This window comes from Pantherophis guttatus, chromosome 2, assembly GCF_059756535.1.
Source record: "Pantherophis guttatus breed Tessera chromosome 2, ASM5975653v1, whole genome shotgun sequence".
In the NCBI taxonomy this organism is placed as follows: Eukaryota; Metazoa; Chordata; class Lepidosauria; order Squamata; family Colubridae; genus Pantherophis; species Pantherophis guttatus.
In genome coordinates, this window is record NC_142064.1 from 199,136,493 (window position 1) to 199,161,038 (window position 24,546).

Below are 24,546 nucleotides of genomic sequence, written 5' to 3' on the forward strand. Positions count from 1 at the left end.
GCTTAGAAGAAATGTGGCTATAAATCCAACAAATAAATAAAATGCAAATCTACTGAATGAAACAAGAAATCAACTGTTGTGAAGGAAAGATGTATTGGTGATATTTACAGAGATGGGCGGGGCTTACAGCATTCCAGTTTTCTGAAGATCTCAGCCTCCCTTGATCTTAAGCAACCAAGGCAAATTTGCTTATTGAACTGAACTTCACAATGTTTATTCTGGCAGTGACATAAAATAATTTCAAGTGGCATAGTTAATTGAATTTTTTTTTTCACTTTGAGGGAAAGTAAGGATCATTTCGTTCTGTGACTCTTCATTTTATTAAGAGTATTTATTATTCCGCCCCCCCCCCCAAGATAGGATTCTTGATGGTAGCATGGCAGAGCTTAATCATATGTACTTTTCAACCTGTATGAGTAAAATACCCTTGCACATAAAAAAAGAGAAAATATTGTGTACATTCTGTTAACCAGCTGGCATATGACATGAACTTCTTGTCCTCTTTCACCAAGTACTTGAACTAATAATACATCGGGCTAGATCTCATGAAAATGAAATATCATCTCTTTGAAACTTTTGATGTGAGAAGCCAATGGAAGAAACATAAAGTAGTAAAGGAAGAAAAGATAAAAAGACTTTACATCTTGAGGTCACTTTACCAGATTCAAGAAAAGATAAATATGGAATTGTGATTCCTATTAACCCTTAATCCTAAAACCCACCAACAAAAATAGTGGGCCCATAGTTTGAATGTCATTCACTGTGATTTGATTTAACACATTTCTCAGAGGTGATGCAAAGGATAGAATAAAAACCACCACACTTACCATCATGTTCATGCACAACATTAATCACTTTGAGTGAAACATGGGGATAAATATGTAACTTAAATATGAATATTTCCTACAGATTTGCACTTTGTGTTATTTTGTGTAATCATATCACAAGGCATAAGGTACACAGGTAGTCCTCAGCTAATGATCACTAGCTCAGGGACTGTTCAAAGTTACGAAGGTGCTGAACAAGAGGGACTTGAATTTCAGTCTGTCCCAGCATCCCCAGGGCCATGTGATTGCAAACTGAGTCTTTGGCAAAGTGGCTCACACTTACAATGGTTACAACATCGTGTGGTCATGTGATGAATTGCACCCTTCCCTGCCGGCCTCCTACAAGCAAAGTTGATAGCAACATAGACATCATATCAATTTAATAAATAAATAAAAATAAATAAGTTAATGGGGAAGTCGGCAGAGAAGTTGCTGCAGTTAGACATTCACAGCCTCTCCCATTTGACAGTAGCCATCCTTGGTCCAGCATGTTTTGTTACCAGCTATCTGCAGACCCTTCTCCCCACAGTAGGAACCACCCTGAGTTTGGCCACAGTCCCACAGTGCCTTGTCAGCCACCCATGCACCTCCATCATTCAGCAGCCACAACTCCTGCTTGTGCTGTGCCTTGCTGGGTACCCTCATGCCCTCTCCACCCAGCAGCAGCTACTTACTTACCTGTTGGTATGCTTGTGAACCACCTAGGATTTACATCTTCCTGACAGCTTCCAACAAAGTCAATGGGGAAGCTGGCAGGAAGTTACGAATTGCATCTGGGTCCTCGCTTAATGATTCGTAATCTTTAAACTTAATGAGGGAGTGCCAGGATGGCTGTTGCTAAGCAATGAAGTCATGTGATATTGTACTTTATAACTACATTGTTTAGTGATAGAAATTCTGGTCCCAATTAACCATTGTAAAGTCATTTTGTCATGTACTCAGACTATCCTCCTGTTCTGTAAAATAGATATGGAAGTAAAGTTTTAATGCATTATCATGAGTCTTGGATCCACATCTGTACTTTAGAAAAGATGGCTGTCTGGTCTGTTGATTGAAGCTATGTAATTTAAAAGATGGGTCAGCAGTCAGGAACAACACAGAATTATACAATCTCTAGCATCAGAAACTGAATCTTAAAAGTAATGTCAAAATAGTGATGGAAAGGACTTGATTTTCTTCCTTTATTCCTGCATTTTGTGACCTTTCAAATGTTTAGGTCTTTCCTTCTTTGCTTTTACTGCTCTGGCATCAGTTGTACCTCTGCAGTTGATGACATTTCCCACATGTCTGTGAATGCTCTTTGGCAATATGTGTTTATTTTGTGCTGCTACCTGTGAGCTTAGCTAATATAGCACCAGTGTATTATGCAGCATGTGAAGATGTCAGAAATATGTGACCTTGTTATAATTAATTGACAGTGATGGTAATGGTTCTGGGTGAGTCATTAGATCCTGGAAGAGTTGGGAAGGGGGAGCTGAAGATGCAGCATATCAACATTTAGTTTAATTAAAATTGTGAAATGTTTTATCATTTTGGGCACACTATTGTAACATGTGTTTTTAAATTCTAAAGTTAATGATTCCAGCTACTTACAGGATGTAAACAAGTATCTGGAAAATAAATGGGATTTCAGAAGTTATGAGTTCATACATACTGTAAACTTACTCATTATCTACTTCCTTAAAGGGACGTGTGTCAAATATTTACTTTCAATATCTCAATGCTTTCCAAATCCATAAGCATCATCATTAGGTTAGGCAGGAAGAATTTCTCTACAAATTCATTATCAATTGATATTGTGAATCACATGCAATCACAATAGATATCTTTTTGAGAGAATTGCAAACAAAAACTGGAGCTATATTAAGATCAAAATGAAGGGATAATCTTTGGGTCAAATTCAGACAAAACTTTTTTTTCTGTGATTTGGAAGGCTAGATGAATCTTACAAATTGCAAATAAAGGTCATTTTACTATATTGATAATTATGATGCAATTTACTTGTGGTAAATTAAACAATTTAAGACACATTTTAATCTTCACAGAAAAAAATTGGACAAAAGAAGAAGCTTGTCTAAAGATAGCCAAACAATAGAAGAAAATACATATCTTTTTTTATTATGGGAGTCCGTTCTGAGTAGAAAAACAATTAGTTTTTATTGGAGAAATTTCAAGATTCCTTTTTACCAGTTCAGTCTAGTTAACCAGTCAACTGTACTATTTCCTAGAGAAAACATATTTAGTTTTCATCACTTTCAATTTGGACTCCTGTAAATCATGTTTATCCAGAGCTGCTTAATTCAGCAGGTTCAGAATATTATAATCAGTCACAGGGTTACGATCTTGACTGTATCAGGCCAATTTTATAACAACTTTTGAAGTTGCTTTCCACTTGACTCAGTTGAGAAGATTTAGCTTTCTACCAGCAACTTTCATGGCAATTAATAATAGTAAATTCCACTGAGATCATATTTCCAGGTAAGTATATATAGAATTGTAGTCCAAGTCAAAGGTGTAAATGGTTCAGTTTGAACTTCTTTGTTGTATGAAACATTCAAAGTTTGCTTTGAATTTAAGGAGCATTTTTCATTTTCAATAGTGACTTTTAGATCTGAACTATCACTTGATGCTTTTGAAAATGTTTTATACACTCTCTGTCCATGAAATTTCTTAGAAAATCTTTAGTCTGAAGCATTTTTTCTTCCTCCATATTTTTCTAATTTTTATATCCATATTAGGATTTTTCTAGCATTCATCACACAAATGTGTGTGAACAGACAGATGCATCTACATACAGAGTACAATAGTAAGATAATAAATTGGGTATATTTAACCTTGTTAAATTTAAGCCCAGTAATCATTCTGGTGATGATTGCAATAAAGCAAACTTTAACAACTTTCTTTTAAAAAGTCTGTGTGAGAGAGAGAGACTGCTAATTAAATGTATTTAATCTTAGACTCAGATCAAACCCTGGACCTAGCAAGAAGAGGGTAGAAGAAGTGATTGCCAATTTTGATATAATGGATAGCACAGCAGAAAATGAGCTATTGCTTCAAGATCCGTGTCTACCTCCATTCGGCAGGGGGCTCCTTCAATTGTCACCGTTATGTAAATTTTTTTGTTGGGGCTGATTTTGACACCGCAGGGACGTTGTTACCCCTAGAAATGGCAAAACAGTCACCGCCCGGCTTTGTTATTTTTTGGAACTGTCTTCTTGAGGGGTTTGGCTGCGTGCTTTGCAGATTAGCCCGGCAGACTCTTGCCAAGTGCCCCTTTTCCCCACATCTACGGCAGATGGTGGTTTTAAAACGACAAGCCGCCCTGTGATGCATTTTGCCGCAACCCTGACAGGGCGACCCTGTGAAGTCCTTGTCTGAGGTATTTCTTTTGCCCTTGAAGGTTTTGAGGCGGCTAACTTCGTCCTCCTCTTCCTCAGTTACCTCAGGGTCTAGCTCTTCCGAGTGGACAGTGCTGGGCTTACTGACAGGAGCGGCGGCTTGTGATTTGCGAATCTCTAAGGTGGACTTGCTTGATAGTTCGCAAGCCTGAGCCTCCTCTATGGCAGTTGCAAGGGTGATATCTTTCTTCTCTAGTAAGTGGCATTGCACCCTCAGGTCTCTCATGCCGCAGACGAACTGCTCCAGCAGGGAGTCTTCTAGTTCGGTAAATTTGCAGTTCAAGGCAGCGGTCCTGAGGGAGGCAATGTAGTGATTGACAGATTGTCCCTCAGCTTGCAGAATCTGCCTGAAAGCGAACCTGTGAGCGATGCGCGATGGCATGGGCTTGTAATGGCGCTTGAGCTTTTCCCTCAGGACCCCTCATGGTACTGACTGGACAGGGACCGGGACTAGCAGGGCCAGCGCAACAGCGAACATCTCCAGACCGCAGGCATTTAAGAAATGCGCCCTTTTCCGGCTGCTGGTCAGCCCTGTGTAATCGTTCACCTCCAGGAAACACTCAAACCGAGCCTCATACGAATTCCAGGTTTCTATGGCTTGGTTGAAGGGAGCGAATGTTGGAGGTGCCATCCTTATAAGGATGGGCTCTGTTTCTCTGTGAGGAATTTATTTAAAATGATGTCTCATCGTTTAGTGACTCAGCTAGTGCCTTGGCTTAGTGCTAGTGACTTCAGCTGTTGATCCACCTGTCTCTTCATGCCCGGGATCCCATCCTTGTCGCCAGTGCTCTGTAGGGCGACCCGGGGTCCATTAACTGAGGCGAGACTAGGTTAAGATCTAACAGGAACTCTTTATTGCTAACAACAGCTGTAGAAGCTTGTGAGAAACAGAACAGCAACTTAGGCGTTTGACAGCTATTTATACTTAGTTGTCAAACTAAGTAACCAATGGGAAGACAGTATTCTCCCGCCGGCAAGTCGATGCGTCTTGGCCAATCTGGGCCGCGCATCGTAAGTGCGAGGACTTCATGGTAAGTGCGAGGACTCAACAAAGGGTATAAGAAGTGATTGCCAATTTTGATATAATGGATAGCACAGCAGAAAATGAGCTATTGCTTCAAGAGCTGCTTCAGAGCATATGAACTGGTGATATAAATACTGTAGGGAATATTATTAAACTGACTTTCTACAAGTTTCAATGGTATAGCTTTAAATCTTGCTAGCATGAATGCCTTTCTGGGTGAAGCAGCACCTGCTTTTAAAAAATAGTTGGAGATAGCAAAAGGTAGAAGTAATGATTCCCTACATTTATTATGTAAATCAAGACCTAAAACACTGGTTTACTTAATTAGGTTGCTCCAGAGCCATTGCTGTTAGTGTTTGGGCTGAGAGGCCACAAGAGGCATTATCTGCTCTCACTTTCATCCAGGAAGACTGTAGGAACACATTTGATTAAGAATCGTTCCCTAAATTTAATTTTTCAATATCGCAAGTGGCAAATTTGCATGCAATCAAGCATCAAAGAGATGTAGTTCCGATCTCTGGAAGTATTAGGGTTGAGTAGTGTGTATGGAGAATAGTTCTCAGAGTCTACAACATAGTTCAGTGTATAAGTCATACAAAGTAGTTCAGTATATAACTCATTTGTTGCTCATATTGCCTAAGTGGTAAAAGAGGAAGTAAAGAAGTAAAAGAGGAAGTAAAGAAAAATTTGTCTAGGAATTGTGAAAGTTGGAATTTCAACATATCTGGCAGTTACTGTATTGGCAATGATGGGATAGATTCTTTATTGATTCAGGCTACCTATGCTCTACTACAGAACAGGGTTTTTCGTTTTTTTAAAAAAACTGTAATACAACCTCCTTTATGATATTTTCTTATAAGATGTTTGCTGTTACCTAGAAAATGCCACTGAATCTGATTGCTTGCTTAAGTGAGCAAATATACTTTCCCCTGAGTGTGGGCTAGCAAGCCAAGCTTCTTGGATTGTGACAACAACTTGGCAGGGACTATCCAATATTTGTGTCTACCAGAGTGTGCTTAATTAAAAGGCTTACTGTTTAATAATAGGTAATGAGAAGGAGAGCTAATCAACTTTGTGTCTGTTACCATATCATCTTGACGCAGCTATCCAAGTAGAATTCATTTTGTGAGCATGACGTGTAGAGGAGGATTTTTCTTTTCCTTTTTTTGATTAGAGAAAATATAAACAAAGTGAGAAATCGGGCAGTTTGCAATGTGGTATTTTGCATCGTTTAGGAATCAGCTACAGAACTGATTGTCTCATGATATAATTGGTTTTAGGGAATTGCTTTTTCCCGCCCGCCCCCCCCCCTTGACTTTGCTTTCCTTCAGTTGTTACAACAAAGATTAATTTCTAGCTCTGCTGGGGAGCTTCAGCTTTCTTGCAACCTGACACCTATATCCATTAATTTCTTATTCACTCTTCATAGGTTAACTTGTTATTCACTGAAGATAAAGCCCAGTGAGTTTCTTCTAAGGCCTCTAAAAGGCATTGGGTACATTGAGATATGCACATTGAGATTAATTAATTGGAAATAAAATAGATTCAGTTTACATTGATACTATGTACCCCTTTGAGCAGTGGTGGTGGGAGAAATATCACTAGGAATAGAGCAGTTAGACTGATGGGTGGAGAGTTGCAGCACAGATAAGTAGAATCAAATGTTCAGATTCATAGCTCTGGTGGTCTGTATTAAATCATGGTCTAATTTGAATCTTCAAAAGGGGAAGTTGAATACACTCTTCAATAGGACAGTGGGATGAATTCAGGGGTGCGATTCAGCAGGTTCTGACAGGTTCTGAAGAACCGGTAGTGGAAATTTTGAGTAGTTCGGAGAACCTGCAAATGCCACCTCTGGCTGGCCCCAGAGTAGGGAGGGAATGGGAATTTTGCAGTATTCTTCCCCTGCCATGCCCATCAAGCCACGCCCACAGAACCGGTAGTAAAAAAAATTGAATTCCACCACTGGATGCATTAATATGTTAGTTCAGAACAGACAATAATCAGCAGCTTGGTTTTTCTTTTAAACTATGCAATCCACAAGGAGGAATAGTTTAACGTACCCTAACATATATGATGTTGCCCTTTTCTAGCTAGAACTAGGAACTCAGATCCTTTGAAATCTCTTCTTAGGAGTTTTTCCTGGGTATACACATCTTGCATGTGGAAGATTGACATTCTGGTAGGTCACCCGGGTGCCACTCTCAAAAACAATCTATTTCAGTTCGGAGTCACGACTGGAGTCACAAATCTCTCCTCTGGTTCCATTCTTAATTCACGTCTCTGCCAATCCTGCTGGGAGAGGAGGAATCCCTTTGACAAAGCAAGCTTTTTTAGGAACTACTCTGATAGGAGCATCCCATTTGTTGGATTCTCTGCTTGGTAGAAATTAGCCTTTCTTCTTCTGTTTGCACTAGGAAAAGCCCAAAGCATTTTTAATGCCTTAAGCAAAGGATGAGATATCTCTGACTCACTCCTCCCCAGAATCCATAATCAAAAGCCTACCAGTCCGACAGCTGAATTTTACTGCAATAGTAGGGTGGCTCAATGAATCCTCGAGTGCTTCTGAATGGAAGTAGAACTGGATGGGAGGTGAAGAGCAAGCCATCCTTCCTTTGAAAGTTTCCTACCACTCTCTGTCCTGAATATCTGCTGCCTGAGGCAGTTGCTTCACACCATCCAGTCATGCCATGGGTTTGCACTGACAAATGTCAAATGCTAGTTCGTTTTGATTTGCAATTTCCTAATTAGAAAATTAGTAACTTGTGATTAAGCATTCATTTTTTCCTGATGATCAGTAATCTACGTGTGTATGTGTGTGTTTACGATACCTAGGTAATTGCTTGTGGGTCCAATGAATGGACTTGGTTAAATCTTCAACCACCTCCAGTTCTCCTTTCTAAAATGAAAATGTACTTGAGAAGCTCATGACATATGGGTTGTAATGTAAAGGACTTTAAAAATTTAAAGGATTTGAATATTTAATTCAGACTACAAACTAAGATTAAAATGTGGATTTCATAAAGAAGATTAATAACCAACTTATTAAAGGAAATGTGAAAACAAGATTTCACAGAGCTGCTTTGTTTTATTGTGGAGGCCTGATTTAGAGGCCACATCATTGTACTTCTATTTGTGAGGCTATTTAAATGACCTCGGCACACTCAATCAATGTTCAGTAGTAATTTGTGTTCCCATTTTATGAAAATCTGTTATAAATTGTTGGGTATTTAAATACACTGAAAGCCTTTTGAAGGAAACATGGCAAGCTTGCAACAGAAATTCCTGTTACTAGTTTTAACCTTAAACCTATAAAATGCATTCGCTGATGTGTAAGTGTGTAAGTGTGTGTGTGTGTATTCTCAATATACCTCCCATTATAACATTTTGAGAAAGTTACAGAAATAAGCTCATTCTTCTCTGTTATTATTTTGGCAAGATATGTCCATTTTGTGTATTAATGTGTAGATGTATTGAAACTCTACAAGGAAGTTAAATATTGCTCACTTCTTTTAGAGAAGTAACTAAGCTGTATTGGATAATTGTGCTCCAATTGCTTAGTATGCTTTAGTTATGTATTGATAGGGCTCAATCTCAGATTTGGAAGGTTACAGAAGTCAACAGCAAGTTCCTATTAAATAACTTTGCTTATTAGTATGTTAGAAAGCATGAAAATGACAGAACTGTAGCTTGAATAGAATGGCCCAGCAAGTTGTTAGAAAGGATTGGAGTAGATCTAACATGGATCTTACACACTTAAACAAAATAAGCTACACCATTGGACTATCCTGGCTAATTAAAACTGCTGAATTCATGATTTGTAAACTTGTCTATTGATACATTTTCAAAAAGTTAAAATATTGTTGAAATCATATGTTCATATGCTATTGCTAGTCTCCTATGGTGTTTAGAGGCTGTGGCGGCCTAGATGGGGACAATAGGCTTTGACTAAACTCTGGCAAGACCGAAGGTCTTTGGAGCCCAAGATACAGGACTTCAACATATTTAGTTTGGATGGAGTGGCATTACCCCAGACGGATTCAATCCACAACTTGGGTTTTTTCCTGAACTGGCAATTCCTGCTCAAAGAGTAGGTGGAAGTTATGGCTAGGACAGCCTTTGCATAACATCAGCTTGCGTGCCAGTTGTGGCCATTCTTGGATCAGGAGAACTTGCATTCAATCATTCAAGCTCTGGTCATCTTGTGATTAGACTATTGCAATGTGCTCTACATGGGGCTTTCCTTGAAGAGCTACACCTGAAGAGTGCAGAGGCACCATTTTATTTGTTTGTTTGTTTGTAAAATTTATTGGTCAACCATCTTACCACAAAGTAAGTGGGAACAACATCACTGTTCCACATGCTGCACTAGTTGCCAATTTGCTTTCAGGTACAATTCAATGTGTTGGTAATTACTTTTAAAGCCCTTCATGGCATGGGTTTGGGCTACTTGAACAACCCTCTCATCTCACTGGGATTGGCCGGCCACACCTGTCCTGTCAGAGGAGGCATGTTGCAAGCCCAATCAGCCAGGGTATTCCAGCTGGTGGGGTCTAGGAGAAGAGCTTTCTCTGCCATTGGGCCTGCCCTTTGGAACGTCTTATCCTCTGGAATGAGGTCTGCTCCAACCCTACTTACCATTCGTAATAGCTTAAAGACCTGGCTCTGCCAGTTGGCTTGGGGCTTCGAAAGAGGAGTTTCACATTAGAGATGGTTAATAGATTAACAACAGGTCCCACTCCCTCCCATTCTCATCATATCCCTCCCCATCTTCTTAGCTAGATTGATTTTTATTGTATCCATATCATTATCTTTTATATAGTTTTGTCTTTAATATTGTAAGTTGTTCCGACTTACTTTGTGGTAAGATGGTTGACCAATAAATTTTACCATCAAACAAACCAATCAAATGGTGCCTCTGTCAGACCTGGAAGACATCTTTTGCATTTGGGCCTTCAGGCCTGCCACATTTTCTACTGTGGGAAACTGGGAGGGGGGATTGTATAGAGTATGGGTGATATGTAGTCAAAATAACATTCCTTTCTCAGAGAGTCAAAAACACCTTGTCCTGGCACCTGGAGTCAGATGACTGGGAGATATCTCCAATTTGGACGGTGGATGATTGAACCATGTGATGGACATGTGGGTGTTGGGCAGGGACTTGAACTTTCACTTGGGTGGGAAAAACCTGGAAACTTTCAGATTCGGGTTTTCCCAGATGTGCCAATATGACATCTTCAATAAAATGGAACGTTGAGGAAATTCAAGCCTTGAGAGATTTTTTTAGTTGGAGGTGTTACTTGGAACCCTGACAGCCTGTTGACTTTAACGGAGAAAGCCAGATCATAAGCAGGACACCAATTTATGGAAAATATTTGGAGAGAAGTGAAGAAGGGTGTTTTACCAGCTGAGCTGAGTGAAAGGGAGATGTTAAATAATAAAAGTGGAATTTAAACTACTTAGGTGGAATTTAAACTAGCTAAACCATTGGCTAGGTTAGAGAAACTGAAATGGGACCAGCAACTTTTATTGTAGATCACCAAAAAGGGCAGTATGATCACCTTCTCAATTAAATATAGGACTATAACTATGTTTTTTAATAAATAAATAAAATCAGTGCCCTGAAAATGTTTTATAGTGAATTGAAAAGGAGAGAGGCAACGAGAAGATCATGAATATGCACATAGTTCACTTTCCCTTTATGTTGAACTGATCCATTGAACTCTGAGGATGTCTGTGCAGTCGGAGAATTCTTGCCTATGTTATTAAGATAACAGCTGCAGAGTGATTTAGGAATGTCTGTCTCTAAGCTTGATTTCAATGGTGCAACCTGCTAGCTTAAATATTTAGTGATCATCCTCACAAGAATAATTTTTAGGTGGGAGAAGTGATTGAAATGCCACCAATGAATACAAATAAAAAAAATCACAATGAACTGCCTTCTGATTTTCTGAGCATGATTGTATGATACAATCATACATCAGTGTTGTATAAATCAAATAAACCAGAATTCTGGATTGTGTCCTATAGATTTTTTGTGTTAAGGTTTAGAAAGAAAATAGGGGCCATCAAATAAATAAAATGAGAAAAAAAATTGGAATCAGATTTAGGGAAAACAGAGCATTCCAATTTTAACTCCCATCAGACTAACATACAAAATCTAGGGTCTGTGACTACCAAGGGGAAAAATCATCTTGCCCCTGGATTTAATGTTAAGTCGAAAGGTCTCTTGGAAAATGTAAGACTAAAGATATATTTGAAAGACAAAAGTTTTTAACCTGTCAGATTTCAGAAGTTTTAGAAATGCCAGTGTTGGATCCTCTAATGTTCTGCTTCCCTTTTCAAACAGCCAGTTCAACTTAGAGCCAAGTTGGTTGGGGGAAAGACTTTTCAGTGCTATGAATCATTTCACCACCTGGCAGGAGAAGACAGAATACATTAAACAGATAATGTATAGGAAATCAATAATTGAAACTTAATTGTAAATCATAGCATCCAATACGAGGAAGAAATATAGCACAATAGGTTTCAAGAGTTTTAAAATGGTCCACTGCTATGATCCTATGATTTCACAGAGTTAGCTGTTTCCTTTTCCCGGGAGTCTTGAGAAAACCAAACTCTTAAATTCTTAAATGGAACTATAGGCAGCACAGGCAACTTACCCTGCATCACTCTTCTTTTTTAAAAGGGAGTTGAGGAACAAGGAAGTCCATTCCAAAAAAATATGCATAAAAAGGCTATTAGGAAAATTCACAGTTCACTGTGGAAAAGGGCTGAGGAAGCAGAGTAATAGAATAATAGAGTTGGAAGGGAACTTGGAGGTTTTCTAGTCTAACCTAATTGCTCAAGTAGGTGATCCTATACCATTTCAGGCAAATGGATGTCCAATCTCTTCTTAAAAACCTCCAGTGTTAGAGCACTCACAACTTCTGAAGGCAAGCTGTTCCACTGATCAATTGTTCTCACTGTCAGGAAATTTAGTTTTAGCTTGGATTTCTCCTTGATAAGTTTCCATCCATTATATCTTGACTTGCCCTCATCTGCTTTGGTGAATAAATTGATCCCCTCATCTCTGTGGCAGATCCTTAGATATTGGAAGAATACTACCATGTCACCCCTAGTCCTTTTCTTTGTTAGACTAGACATACTCAGTTCCTCAACCATTCTTCATATGTTTTTGCCTTCAGTACTCTAATCATCTTTGTTACTCTTCTCTGCACCTTTCTAGAGTCCCGATAACTTTTTTGTACCATGGTCATCAGAACTGGATGCAGTATGCCAAGTGTGATTTTTCTAAAGCATTACAAAGTGGTGCTAACACTTCCCATGATCTTAATTCTATCCCTCTATTGATGCAGCCCAGGACTGTGTTGGCTTTTTTGGCAATTGCAGCACACTGCTGGCTCATATTTAAGTGATTGTCCACTAGGACTCCAAGATCCCCCTCACAGTTGCTGCTATTGTGCCAGGTACCACCTATTCTATACCTGTGAATTTGTTTTTTCTTGCTTGCATATAAAACTTTACTTTTCTCACTCATACTGCTAGGAGGACCTGATTACACCTGAATGACAAGAGAATTATGAAAGATTATTGTTGATCAAAACAGCTGATAAGGCTGAAGAGCTGGCAGTAAAAATTAAGTCTGCTGTTTAGATGGATTTTACTTGTTCTTTTACAGTTGATGGTTGAGCCTAGAAGGCAGAAGCTATTTACTCCTTCAATATCTTCACTATCAATTCTAAGGCTGATTGTTCTCCTGTTGTTATTAGTTTGTATTTGTATTTAATTTTAGTCCCACTTTTTCCTCTGCTTTTTGATTTTTAGTAATAGAACTTGCAACTCTTTGCATCTTCAGTTATCAGAATAGTATCATTTAGCAGAGTGCAAATTATTGATGTTGTCCCACCAATTTTAAAACCATGCCTATCTTCTTCCAATCAAGTTTTCCTTAATATATATTTATAGCATTAGGTTGAATAAATAAAGGGAGAATATACTGTCTTGTCTCATCCCTTTGTTAATTTGGAGCCAACCTTTTTTTACCCTGCTTGGTCCTCGTTGTAGTTTCCTGATTTGTATATAGGTTTTGCATACTGACAATGAGATGTTCTGGAATTCCCATTTTTCTAGTACCTGTGTTTTCCCAAAAATAAGACCCTGTCTTATATTTTTTTGAACCCCAAAATAAGTGCTTGGCCTTTTTTTCAGGGAGTTCTTATTATTTTGGGGCACGTGGAGCAAGATGGGCTTCTCTTGCCATCTTACCTGATTTCCAGCTCTGCATTTAAATATTTTCGAGGAGGGCTTATTTTCGGGGGGAGGCTTATTTTAGTGCCTGCGCTCAAAAGCCCAATTATTATCAGAGGATGTCTTATTTTCAGGAAACAGGGTATATTCTATGGCTTGACATGATCAATACAATTGAAGAACTTTCTATAATCAATGAAGCATATACTTACTAGTTTTTGCCATGTTAAAAACTCAAGGGAGACTTTACTTTAAAAAAAATGCCTGTTTTTGGTGTTCAATCCAATATTATTTTATTTATTTTTTTTAATTTAATTTTGATTTATATGCCGCCCTTCTCTGGAGATTCAGGGCAGCTTACAGTGCGTTAAGCAATAGCCTTCATACTTTTGTATATTTATACGAAGTCAGCTTATTGCCCCCACAAACTGGGTCCTCAATTTACCTACCTTAGAAAGGATGGAAGGCTGAGTCAACCTTGAGCCTGGTGAGATTCGAACTTACAGTAATTGCAGACAGCTGGTGTTAATCACAATGCTATCAGTCTGCTGAGCCACCAGGCCCATTATCTCTCCAACATAATGCTTCCTTCTGTTCTTCCCTCAGTGAGTTAAACTTGACTAAGAGCCGTGGTGGTGTAGTGGTTAGAATGCAGTACTACAGGCTAACCAGCTCAATGTTGACTCAGCCTTCCATCCTTCTGAGGTCAGGAAAATGAAGACCCAGATTGTTGGGGGCAATATGCTGACTCTGTAAACCACTTAGATAGGGCTGAAAAGCACTATAAAGCGGTATATATGTCTAACTGCTATTGCTATTTCATAACCTAGCTAATTCAGCAGGTTGTGAATGTTATCATCCATGCGATTGAGAGCTCACCCTTGCTGCCATTGCAATAAGATGCAACTAAAAGCTTACCTTAAATACTACATCATTTGCTTTTCCCCATATCAATCAGAATTCCTATGAACTTTTTTCATAGCATTCTGAGACATAGCTTGGTGAGCAAACAGCACTATAGTATCCCACTGGCAAGATACTAAGGGTTTTCTGGAGGATTCAGAATGCTTTTTCTGAAGTTTTTTCACTTTCCCTGCCACCATAATGATAGTATTACACAACTGATTCTATAAAAACTGTAATGGATGGCGACACTGTCATTAATGCAAGTTTAGCTCTTATGAAATATGAATTACGATTCTCTCAGTGCCTACTATAAAAATATTATATTAGTTTGCTATAGGAGGTTCTTAATTCAGATGGCAAGTTATCTCCATCTGTAGAGTGGTGTCTCACAATTATATAGGAAAATTGAAAGAGGAAAATCCCACACTAGGGTATCATAGTAGAAACCCATCCTGGCTACCAGCATAATTATATTTTTTCCCCTTTTCTGAGATAGTTGTAAAACTGGTAGTGCCATTTAACTAATGCAGAAAGGATCATGTTTAAACTGGGGAAGGATGAGTTAACAAGCCATTTTATTTTGGATCTTTAGGCTGATTTATATGAAAAAAAAAATAGTGAGTTTCTTTTAGGGCTGCAGAATCTGGACTATTACTAGGAGAAACAATGAGCGAGGAAATTTTTCTTTAAAACAATCTAATAGTTTGAACAAAGCAGTTAAAAGACAAACAATGGTAGATTTGTCTTTTAACTGCTTTGTTCAAATTGTTAAAGGGGACTAACTGCTTTAAAAAAATCTAATGGTTGTTTTAAGTTTGACTTCAAGTAGAAAACTGTATTTGAATATGCTCTCCCTGGTGAGGATGAAGAGATGGGAATGTGTATGTGCATAAAAGACTAATAACAAGTTTCAACTTTTCTGTTTCCCCAGTGTACTTCCTCTTCCTCCTCCTCCTCCTCCTCCTCCTCCTCCTCCTCCTCCTCCTCCTCCTCCTCCTCCTCCTCCTCCTCCTCCTCATCCTCCTCATCATCATCATCATCATCATCTACAGAAAATAATTAAACCCAACCTGTAATACGTTTCCTTTTGTACATTCTTTTTCTTGGAATGCAATTTTGCAGCAATTTTGGCTTTCTGCACCAATAAACTTATTGGTCATTAGCGGCAACACATTCAGAGGTAGAAGAGGCATTCTGCATTTTTATCTCATTTCCTTGTATAAAAGACTTCCTTTGCATCGTCTAGATATAAATGTCTCCTATTGGTTAGGCTGGTATTTTTGAGCCTCTTATGACTTCTTTTTCTCTCAGTGGAGTCTTTTCCCCCCCCCTTTTCTGACTGACCTGTGCATTTCATGCTCTCAAATGAGCTGCTCTCTCCCTATAATGGATGAAAGAGTCTTAGCTGTGGATAGATTTAAGTACCTCAGACTTTTCATTCACCACACGCATTTGAGAAAGTGAGTTGGAGCTCATGAAAGCTTATTCCTTAAATAAAACGGTTAATCTCGAAAGGTGATTACTAGATTCTTTCTGACTTTTGGCTATCCGTGGGTCATCCGCTTTCTTTCATTTAAGCACTAGCCATAAGAATGCTTTCTTATAAAAGCCATACTCCTAACTTTAGTATCACTTTCCTGGCACATTCTTTCTGTTCTATAAACCTATGTGCTAGACAATACTTTTCCTTGACTGATAGCTTTTGGAAAATGTAAGCTTTTAGCCGTCCTTTGCTCAGGAAAGGAAGGTGTCAAAACTAGTTTCACCACATCAGTTTTACTCATGATTTTGTATTTTATTTTCTGAGGTTTACATGCTATGAGCCGTGGTGGCGCAGTGGTTAGAATGCAGTACTGAAACTACTTCTGTTGTCTGCCAGCTGACTGCAATATGGCAGTTCAAATCTCACCAGGCTCAAAGTTGACTCAGCCTTCCATCAGTGGTGGGATTCAAATAATTTAACAACCGGTTCTCTGCCCTAATGATTTCTTCCAACAAGCAGTTCATCAAACTGCTCAGAAAGTTAACAACCGGTTCTCCCGAAGTGGTGCGAACTGGCTGAATCCCACCACTGCCTTCCATCCTTCCGAGGTCGGTAAAATGAGGACCCAGATTGTTGGGGGCAATAGGCTGACTCTTTAAACTGCTTAGAGAGGGCTGTAAAAGCACTGTGAAGCAATATATAAATCTAAGTGCTATTGCTATTCCAGTACAGCAGAACAAGACTATTCTTCTTATTCAAGACATTCCTATCTGCTTTTACTTCTTGGTTCTATTTTTACATCAGCTGCCTTGAGTAAAACTTTAAAAAAACATTTAAAGAAGCAATTAAAAAGATTAACAACATAAATTTAAAAATAGAAGAACAGGCAATTAATCCCAAAAGCAAACACTGACTTTTGTTCATTAATGTAGCCAAAATACAGGATATTTTGTTTTCTTGTGGGTTCCACTGAACACTGCTCTGTAGTAAAAGAGAATGGAAAATATTTTAAATATTTTAAAGAATATTTTAATATTAAAATATTTTGATATGGAGTCTTAAATAAAAAGTTGTTGTTATTGAAATAGTAATAATTTATTTAATTTTTAATGATTAAATAAACATTTTCTCTGCTTTTCTTATATTAATTTAGCATAACAAACTATAGGGAGGTTTAATTTTGATTGAAAAAATGTTCACATTTCTGATCCTTTCAGATCAATGACTTTTAAGTTAGATGGCTAACATAAGAATCTTTGACTTCAAGTAAATCATCTACATGGGGCTCCCCTTGAGCACCCGGAGGCTCCAACTGGCGCAGAGTGCGGCCGTGCGGGTGGTTATGGGAGCGACATGGCGTTCCCATGTAACACCTCTCCTGCCTGAACTGCACTGGCTCCCGGTGGTCTTCCGGGTGCGCTTCAAGGTTTTGGTTACCACCTTTAGAGCGCTCCATGGCTTAGGACCTGGTTACCTATGGGACCATCTGCTGCCACCAATAGCCTCCCACCGGCCGGTACGCTCTCATAGAGAGGGCTCCTCCAGGTGCCGTCAGCCAAACAATGTCGATGTCTGTGGGGGCATCTACTATCTGGAATGAGCTCCCCCCGGAGAGACGGAGGATCCCGGATCTGCGCACCTTCCGTCGCACTCTTAAGACCTTTTTATTCCATCAGGCTGGCCTGGCCTAATCTTTTCCCTTTTTTCCCTTTTTAAAATGTAAATTTTAATCTGTTTTAAATTATTGGGGTGTTTTAAATCTGTCTTGGGCCAAATTGTTTAATTTGGTTTTACTTTGCTTTTAAATTTTGTATTTATGTGTTTTATCTGTGGCTGTTCACCGCCCTGTGTCCTTCGGGAGTAGGGTGGTATATAAATCAAATAAAATGAAAATGAAAATGAAATGAAATAAATGTCAGTAAGAGCTAGTTTGGAGCTGTGCTTAATGCATTGGGTTAGAAACCAGGAGACTGTGAATTCTAGTCCCTCCTTAGGTGCAAAGCTAGCTGGATGACCTTGGGTTAGTCACTCTCTTTCAGCCCTAGGAAGAAGGAGGCAATGTCAAACCACTTCCAAAATCTTGCCAAGAAAACTGCAGGGACCTTGTCCATGCCATCAGTAGGAGTCTACACTGACTCAAAGACAACACACACACATACCCTTTTAAAGATAACTAAGGCAAGATCTTGGTCACCCTGAGCTCATAGCTGCTGGATGTCATATTTTCAGCTGGTTTGGGGAGCTAAAGAGAGCCGTGGTGGTGCAGTGGTTAGAATGCAGTACTGTAAACTAACTCACTGCTCGCTCCAAGAGTTTGATTCCAAATGGTTCAAGCCTTGACTCAGGGCTTCTATCTTTCCAAGGTCAGTAAAATGAGGACCTAGATTGTTGGGGGCAATATGCTGACTCTGTAAATGCTTAAAAAGGTCTATAAAGCACCATGAAGCGGTATATACAGTAAGCTATTGCTAATTATACTTATTTCTCTGCTTATAGCCATTGTTTAAAAAGAACTTGCACATACCCCATTCCAGCAGCTAAAGCAACAATCAGCAATAGTTAATTTAAAAAGTGCCCCATTGCAATAATGCTCCTGTGCTATTAGTTTACCCACACAGCTTGCAAGAGGCTTTGAAATGCAACTCGGGAAGAGCATCCTTGCAGACAACATCCCTTCATATAAATTATTCTGATTGGTTTTTCCAGGGCTAACATATCTGGGAGAAACATCTGGGCTTAACATGAGCTGAAAAGGTGAATTGGCAAAGGGAAGGCAAAAGTAGCAAATTATTTCCTTTTTATGTGTAGTGGCATGTGTAGGGATATTTTTTTTTGCTTCTGGACTTGAGATAGCTCAAGAGCGATACTAAGTGGATGACCTGCTTTTCACTGTCCTATTGGCTGGCTGTTAGGTAGGTACCAATTGGTTGATGTAGGGTTTCCAGGTCTTAAGGGTGCAGAAATGTTATTAGTTTCCAACCGTTTTATGATGGACTGGCAAAGAGAAGTAGTCTGGTGTAGAACAATGCTTCAATACAACTCTTTTGATTTTACATAATTTAGGTCTTTGATAGACTAGATGCTGTCTCAAAAAGTCAAATGTGGAAAACCAGTAATGCACTTTACATAAGTACTTTAGATTACAAAATTGGGATATAACTTGCTATTAATAGCTGGATAGTTTTTCAATTGATTAGAAAAGAAATAGTGCTATTTTACAGTTGTAACAGATAAATGTGTTACAATGTTTTGAACTAAGTATGTATTGATTTACTGGAAATTATTAATTATACTTATCTACTTCAGAACTCTCTTCAGAACTTTCATAAGGGTCTGGGAAGATATATTCTATTCTATTCTATTTATTTACTGAAATCCTGCTTCCTTGAACGGTTATTTTAAAAGGGCATTTTTTATTTAATACAAATTATAGATTTAAAAGTACAGGTAATTGAAAAGGAGATGAAAGGTACTGAGTTGTTATGTGTTCTTCTCAAATATTTTTAATCATATGCTCCTTCGTATAGGAAACAGTTTTGACTCATTTAGCAACACTGAAAAGAATATTGGCCACTAACCTCTCCCACAGAACTCAGTGGTATTTGTGTGCAATTAGTTCCAGTGGTTGAGGAAGGGAGGGAGGGAGGGAGGGAGGGAGAGAGAGAGAGAGAGAGAGAGGAGAGAGAGAGAGAGAATTTCAGTTTTGCTGTAAATTGTAATGCATTGTTATGACTTGTCCAAAATGTAGACATACCTTTTAATTGGATCTCTTCTTCAGAGCTTGGAAAACCACACCACTTTATTTTATCTTTTTTGTATATTTTTTGTTGAAATGAAATAAAAAGATGTTTACATACATATATACTTATCCATCATCTTTTTTTCTTTAGGAATATGCCACATCATGCAAAAATATATCAAAAATATAAGAAACAGATGGTAAAATCTAAGAGGTAAGAAAAAAGAAAGGACATTTAAATTTCGTTTAGAGCAACATCGTTCACTGAATCTCTCTGTAGCTTTGTATTCATCCAAACTATCTCTGCTTCTGGCATATCCTTATAGCTATTCATATGATTCCTTTTGTTTAATAATAATATCAATAATTATATATTAAATTGTATGCCGACCAACTCCCCAGATCACAATGAGACAAAAAACTTCCCAGTAAGTCAAGAAAAGATGAAATTTAAACTTCTCTTTTCTGTCAAACTCTTTTTTTCTCATTTATTTGCACTGCAATTCAGCCTTACTATTTTTTCTATTTATCCAAAGCACCTCAACATCCTTTTCCTTTTTAGTGACCAACATTTGTACTCAAGCCACAATCATGATTCAACACCCATTTTACCCCAGCTTTTTTCCTTAGTGGACGTGTTCCATTCAGCAAACCTTATCCTTTTTCTAACATAACCAACCAAGCAATAAAGTGGAAAGAATCACATTGAATCAGAATCTGTCATTTTTAACTGCTGTTGGTAACTATTCATTTTTTGCAACAGAAAACAAATTATTCACTCTCTTACAATCAGCACTTGTACATCTTAAAATTTCTCCATCCATTTCCCCACCTTTATAAAACACTCAAACAATTGCTATGCAATTGCTATGCAATTGTACATGTTATTTCTCTATCAGGGATACTTTCCTTGCACTTAAAAATGGTTCCTTGTTGCATTCTTACACTCCCTCTAACATTCACTGCAAATCATTTTGAGTTCTCAGCCAAACAAGATGACATTACTATGACAATGGAGAGCCAATTTGGTCTGGTAGTGAAAGTACCAGGCCAGTAACTGGGAGAGTGAGTTCTAGTTCTGCCTTAGGCATGAAAACTGGCTGAATAACTTTGGGCCAGTCACTCTTTCTCAATTTTGCCCACTTTGCAGGGTTGTTGTGGAGAAAATAGGAGGAGGAAGGAGTATTAAATATGCTTATCACCTTGAGTTATTTATAATAATAAAAGCAGGGTAAAATTAATTAATTAATTAATTAATTAATTAATTAAATAAATAAATAAATAAATAAATAAATAAATAAATAAATAACAGACATACAGACATACCAGAGGTGGGTTTCAGCAGGTTCTGACCAGTTCTGGAGAACTGGTAGCGGAAATCTTGAGTAGTTCGGAGAACCGGTAGTAAAAATTCTGACTGGCCCCGCCCCCATCTATTCTCTGCCTCCCAAGTTCCAGCTGATTGGGAGGAAATGGGAATTTTGCAGTAACCTTCCCTTGGGTTGGGGAGGGAATGGAGATTTTACAGTATCCTTCCCCTGCCACACCCACCAAGGTATGCCATGCCCACCAAGCCTCGCCATGCCCACCAAGTCATGCCCACAGAACTGGTAGTAAAAATTTTTGAAACCCACCACTGATACATACATACATACATCTACTTTCATGTTGACAGACTTCCTGACAGGAACAGTTGATTCTTGACTAGGTTATAAGCATCAGACATATCTGGGTCACCTGCAGCATTCGTTGCGTGAGAACAGAACTGGTCAGTATTGCTTCATTTTGACCAGTGTGCCACAGGCAAAACTAAATAACAATTTACCTCAAGCATGCTCACGCTATTCTCCACAAGCTAGCATCTCTATTTACAAGCCAAGTTATTGCTATCCATTTCCCACCAACGAGGAATTACATGCAGCAATACACATTGCATAAAAAAGATAAATCAAGAAAAATAAAAAAAATACATAAAAATATTTATGCTTTTTGGGATGGAGGCAAGACAACCAATATTTTTCTGTATGCTATTGCTATTTCTACCTGCCTAAAAGAAATTTTTTAGGCTCTGCAAGAAAACCAACATATTCAGTTTTAAAAGAACAATATGTTCCTCAGATTAAGCTCTCCTGAAATGAATATATCAGTTTTTGCTTACCAGATGAGTTTTTCTACTTACTCTGGCTGAATCAGCTCATCAGTCCTACACTGTTTATCTAATCTGAAGTGGGTCAGACATTTGATTTCCAAATAGTTGGATTTATATATATATACAAGAACACTCTAAAAGTATTGCTTCCATGATTACTTATCAACCAGCCTCTTCTGAGATGCAAGAGGACCAGAGGAGGAAGAATGGGAAATGTGTTCTGATATGCTTTCTTGGACTTTGCACTTGGGAGATTGGATGAATCGGCGCCAGTACCTTATCAAAGAGATTTCTGGAAGAATTGAAGACTTTAATTTCCTAAAACTTCCTTTCCATTTGTATAGCACATTGGGAAAAAAAAATTTTTTTTTACTATTGATTTTTGTATTGTCTTTTTTTTCTTTTTTCTGTTATTCTTTAACAATAAAAATACCCAAAAAAAAAAAAGAAAAAAAAAAGAAAAATTCAAAACATTTGCTAAAATGTTAACAAAAAGACTGCCTACTGGGAATTGTTATCAAACATTGGCAACACCATCTGCATTTTTGGTGGAGTGCCACTATAAATTAGACTTATTTATTTTATTCTAACATTTTTAAACAGTCATTTCCACTTGGAATCCTTTGACACAAGGAATGCCAGTGAATGCATTAAATTTCAATGAATCTTCCTATATTTTCAAGTAATCCTGTCATGGATTCTATGTTTTATGTATCACCAATGGGAATCCCTTGCTTTCAGATAAAAGAGATTGAAACCTTCCTTCAAATGTTGTTTTGTGAAGTATTGACTGATCTTACCTTATTTAATACTAAGTTGAAAGTATTTTTCCCAAAATACATTCACAAATACCATCCTATCATACTAAACACCATACTAAAACCACACCCCTCTCAAAAAATAACCATATATAAACAAAGAACAAACCACACACTTACTTGCACTGATATTACCTAGTTGCAGTGATGGATTGCCCCCAGTTCGGACCAGTTCTATAGAACCGGTAATAAAACCAAAGGGAGGCTCCGCCCACCAACCCTGATGTCATCAGAATGCTTCTGCACATGTGCACGTGGCCCCGTTGCGAACCGGTAGTAAAGGTAAGTAGAACCCACCCCCTGCCTAGTTGGGTAATGAAATGTCTGCAAGCCAGAGAACACAAAGGACTCCACAATGTCCAGAGAACACCAAGAACTCCACACTTCAATCCTAAATCACATATCTTCTCTTTTATTGGATATACTCACTAATAGTTTTTCATCTATGAATAAGTTTCTAGTTCTATAATAATCTTATTTTATCGTGTTTTCTGTTGAACAACTTTAAATATCTTATTTTCAAAGAAGGAAAGTAGTTCCCTGATCAATAGGGAGTGCAACAGTAACTCAATTTCTATCTATTAGCATTACTTGACCTCCTAATTAAATGAAGGAAATTGTCTTTGTTGGAAGGCATCCATCTTCATATTTGATATTCCTAAATAACCACGATGCTTTTGTTTAAAATGTAAAGTTTGCCTAATTCTTTTTTAAAATAATTATGTATAAATAGTTATTCATACAAAATGAAGAGAAAGGCAATAGAACTGGGAGTGATTGAAATAAAAATGAGATTTTAGGAAATATCGTCATTTTAATGCCAGCTATTCTATCATTGTTCTCAATCTATCCATGCATCTTCTGTTCTGCACCAAAGATTTTCCCCTGATGTTGCAGTTGCACTAAATCTTTTAAGGTGACATAAATCCTGAATGGAGATCTTAAAATAAATCCCTTTTTATAAGATAGAAATACATCTCTTGCTAAACCTGATGTCAAAGGGCAGGATAAATCCATGTAAAAATGAGAAGGAGGGGACAGGGATAGAAGATTGTTGACTATATAAACAGTTTCAGTGCCTTGTACTGAAACGGCCTTAAAATATTGAATTATTTGCTTTAGTTCATAAAGCTTGCTGACCAACCTTGAATGATGGGGGTATTATTATTAGTATTTGAAAAACCATGTTCTGTTCTAGAGTAGTGAAATGTAGGTTAAGTCTACTGAAGGCCCAGTGATAACATTCGGTGACAGTCCATTGGGGCTGTGAGAATCTATGACTACTGTTTTAGTAAATCATTTGCATGTGGGCAATTTATTAGTACTTAGCACACTTTTGAAATGGCGTGTAACAAGGAATATAGCAGAATGAGAACTAGGTTGGCTTGAGTTATATATTCAATCTTTCATTTATATATTGTCACTGACAGACCAGAATTAAAATCAATCCACGGGCTTAATTACTAAGTTTGACTCACTTCTGTGGAACATCTAGGCTAGGGGTGTCAAACTGGAGGTCTGTGGATTGGATACGTCATGCGCAGGCCATGCCCACCCCAGCTCCACGAATGAGAAAAATGTTGTGAAACATCACATGACAGCAATATGATGTGGTGAGTCTGACACCTGTGATCTAGACACATTCAAGATAAACAAAAATCCAAAGTAGTCCTTTTTAGATACCAAAGAGATAACTCGGATTTCATTAAAAGCTTTGTTTTGTTCATGTTTTCTTCTAGTAACATATTTTTTTCATGAGTTGGAGTTGCAGCAGAGAAAAATTCTCCTTCCCTTACCACATTGTCAACCCATGGCTTCCTCTTAGGATGCAAATCTAAATTGTGGGTTGATTTACCATTTTCTAACAGGCCTATAATTACCTATAACAAAGTCATTATGGAACACAAAGGGGAGACCAACATACCACTATCTTTCTGTCTCTTTCACCCTTT

At 38.0% G+C, this 24,546-nt stretch overlaps 1 long non-coding RNA gene across 3 annotated transcripts in view; it reads left to right on the top strand.

Moving 5' to 3' along the window:
* LOC117654986 (uncharacterized) overlaps window positions 1-24,546 on the top strand; it is a 222,548-nt gene that overhangs the window by 127,809 nt on the left and 70,193 nt on the right. For all 3 annotated transcript variants that reach the window (XR_015732588.1, XR_015732589.1, XR_015732587.1), the window contains one exon: window positions 19,779-19,841. This is a non-coding gene — a long non-coding RNA (uncharacterized LOC117654986). The remainder of the gene's footprint in view (window positions 1-19,778; window positions 19,842-24,546) is intronic.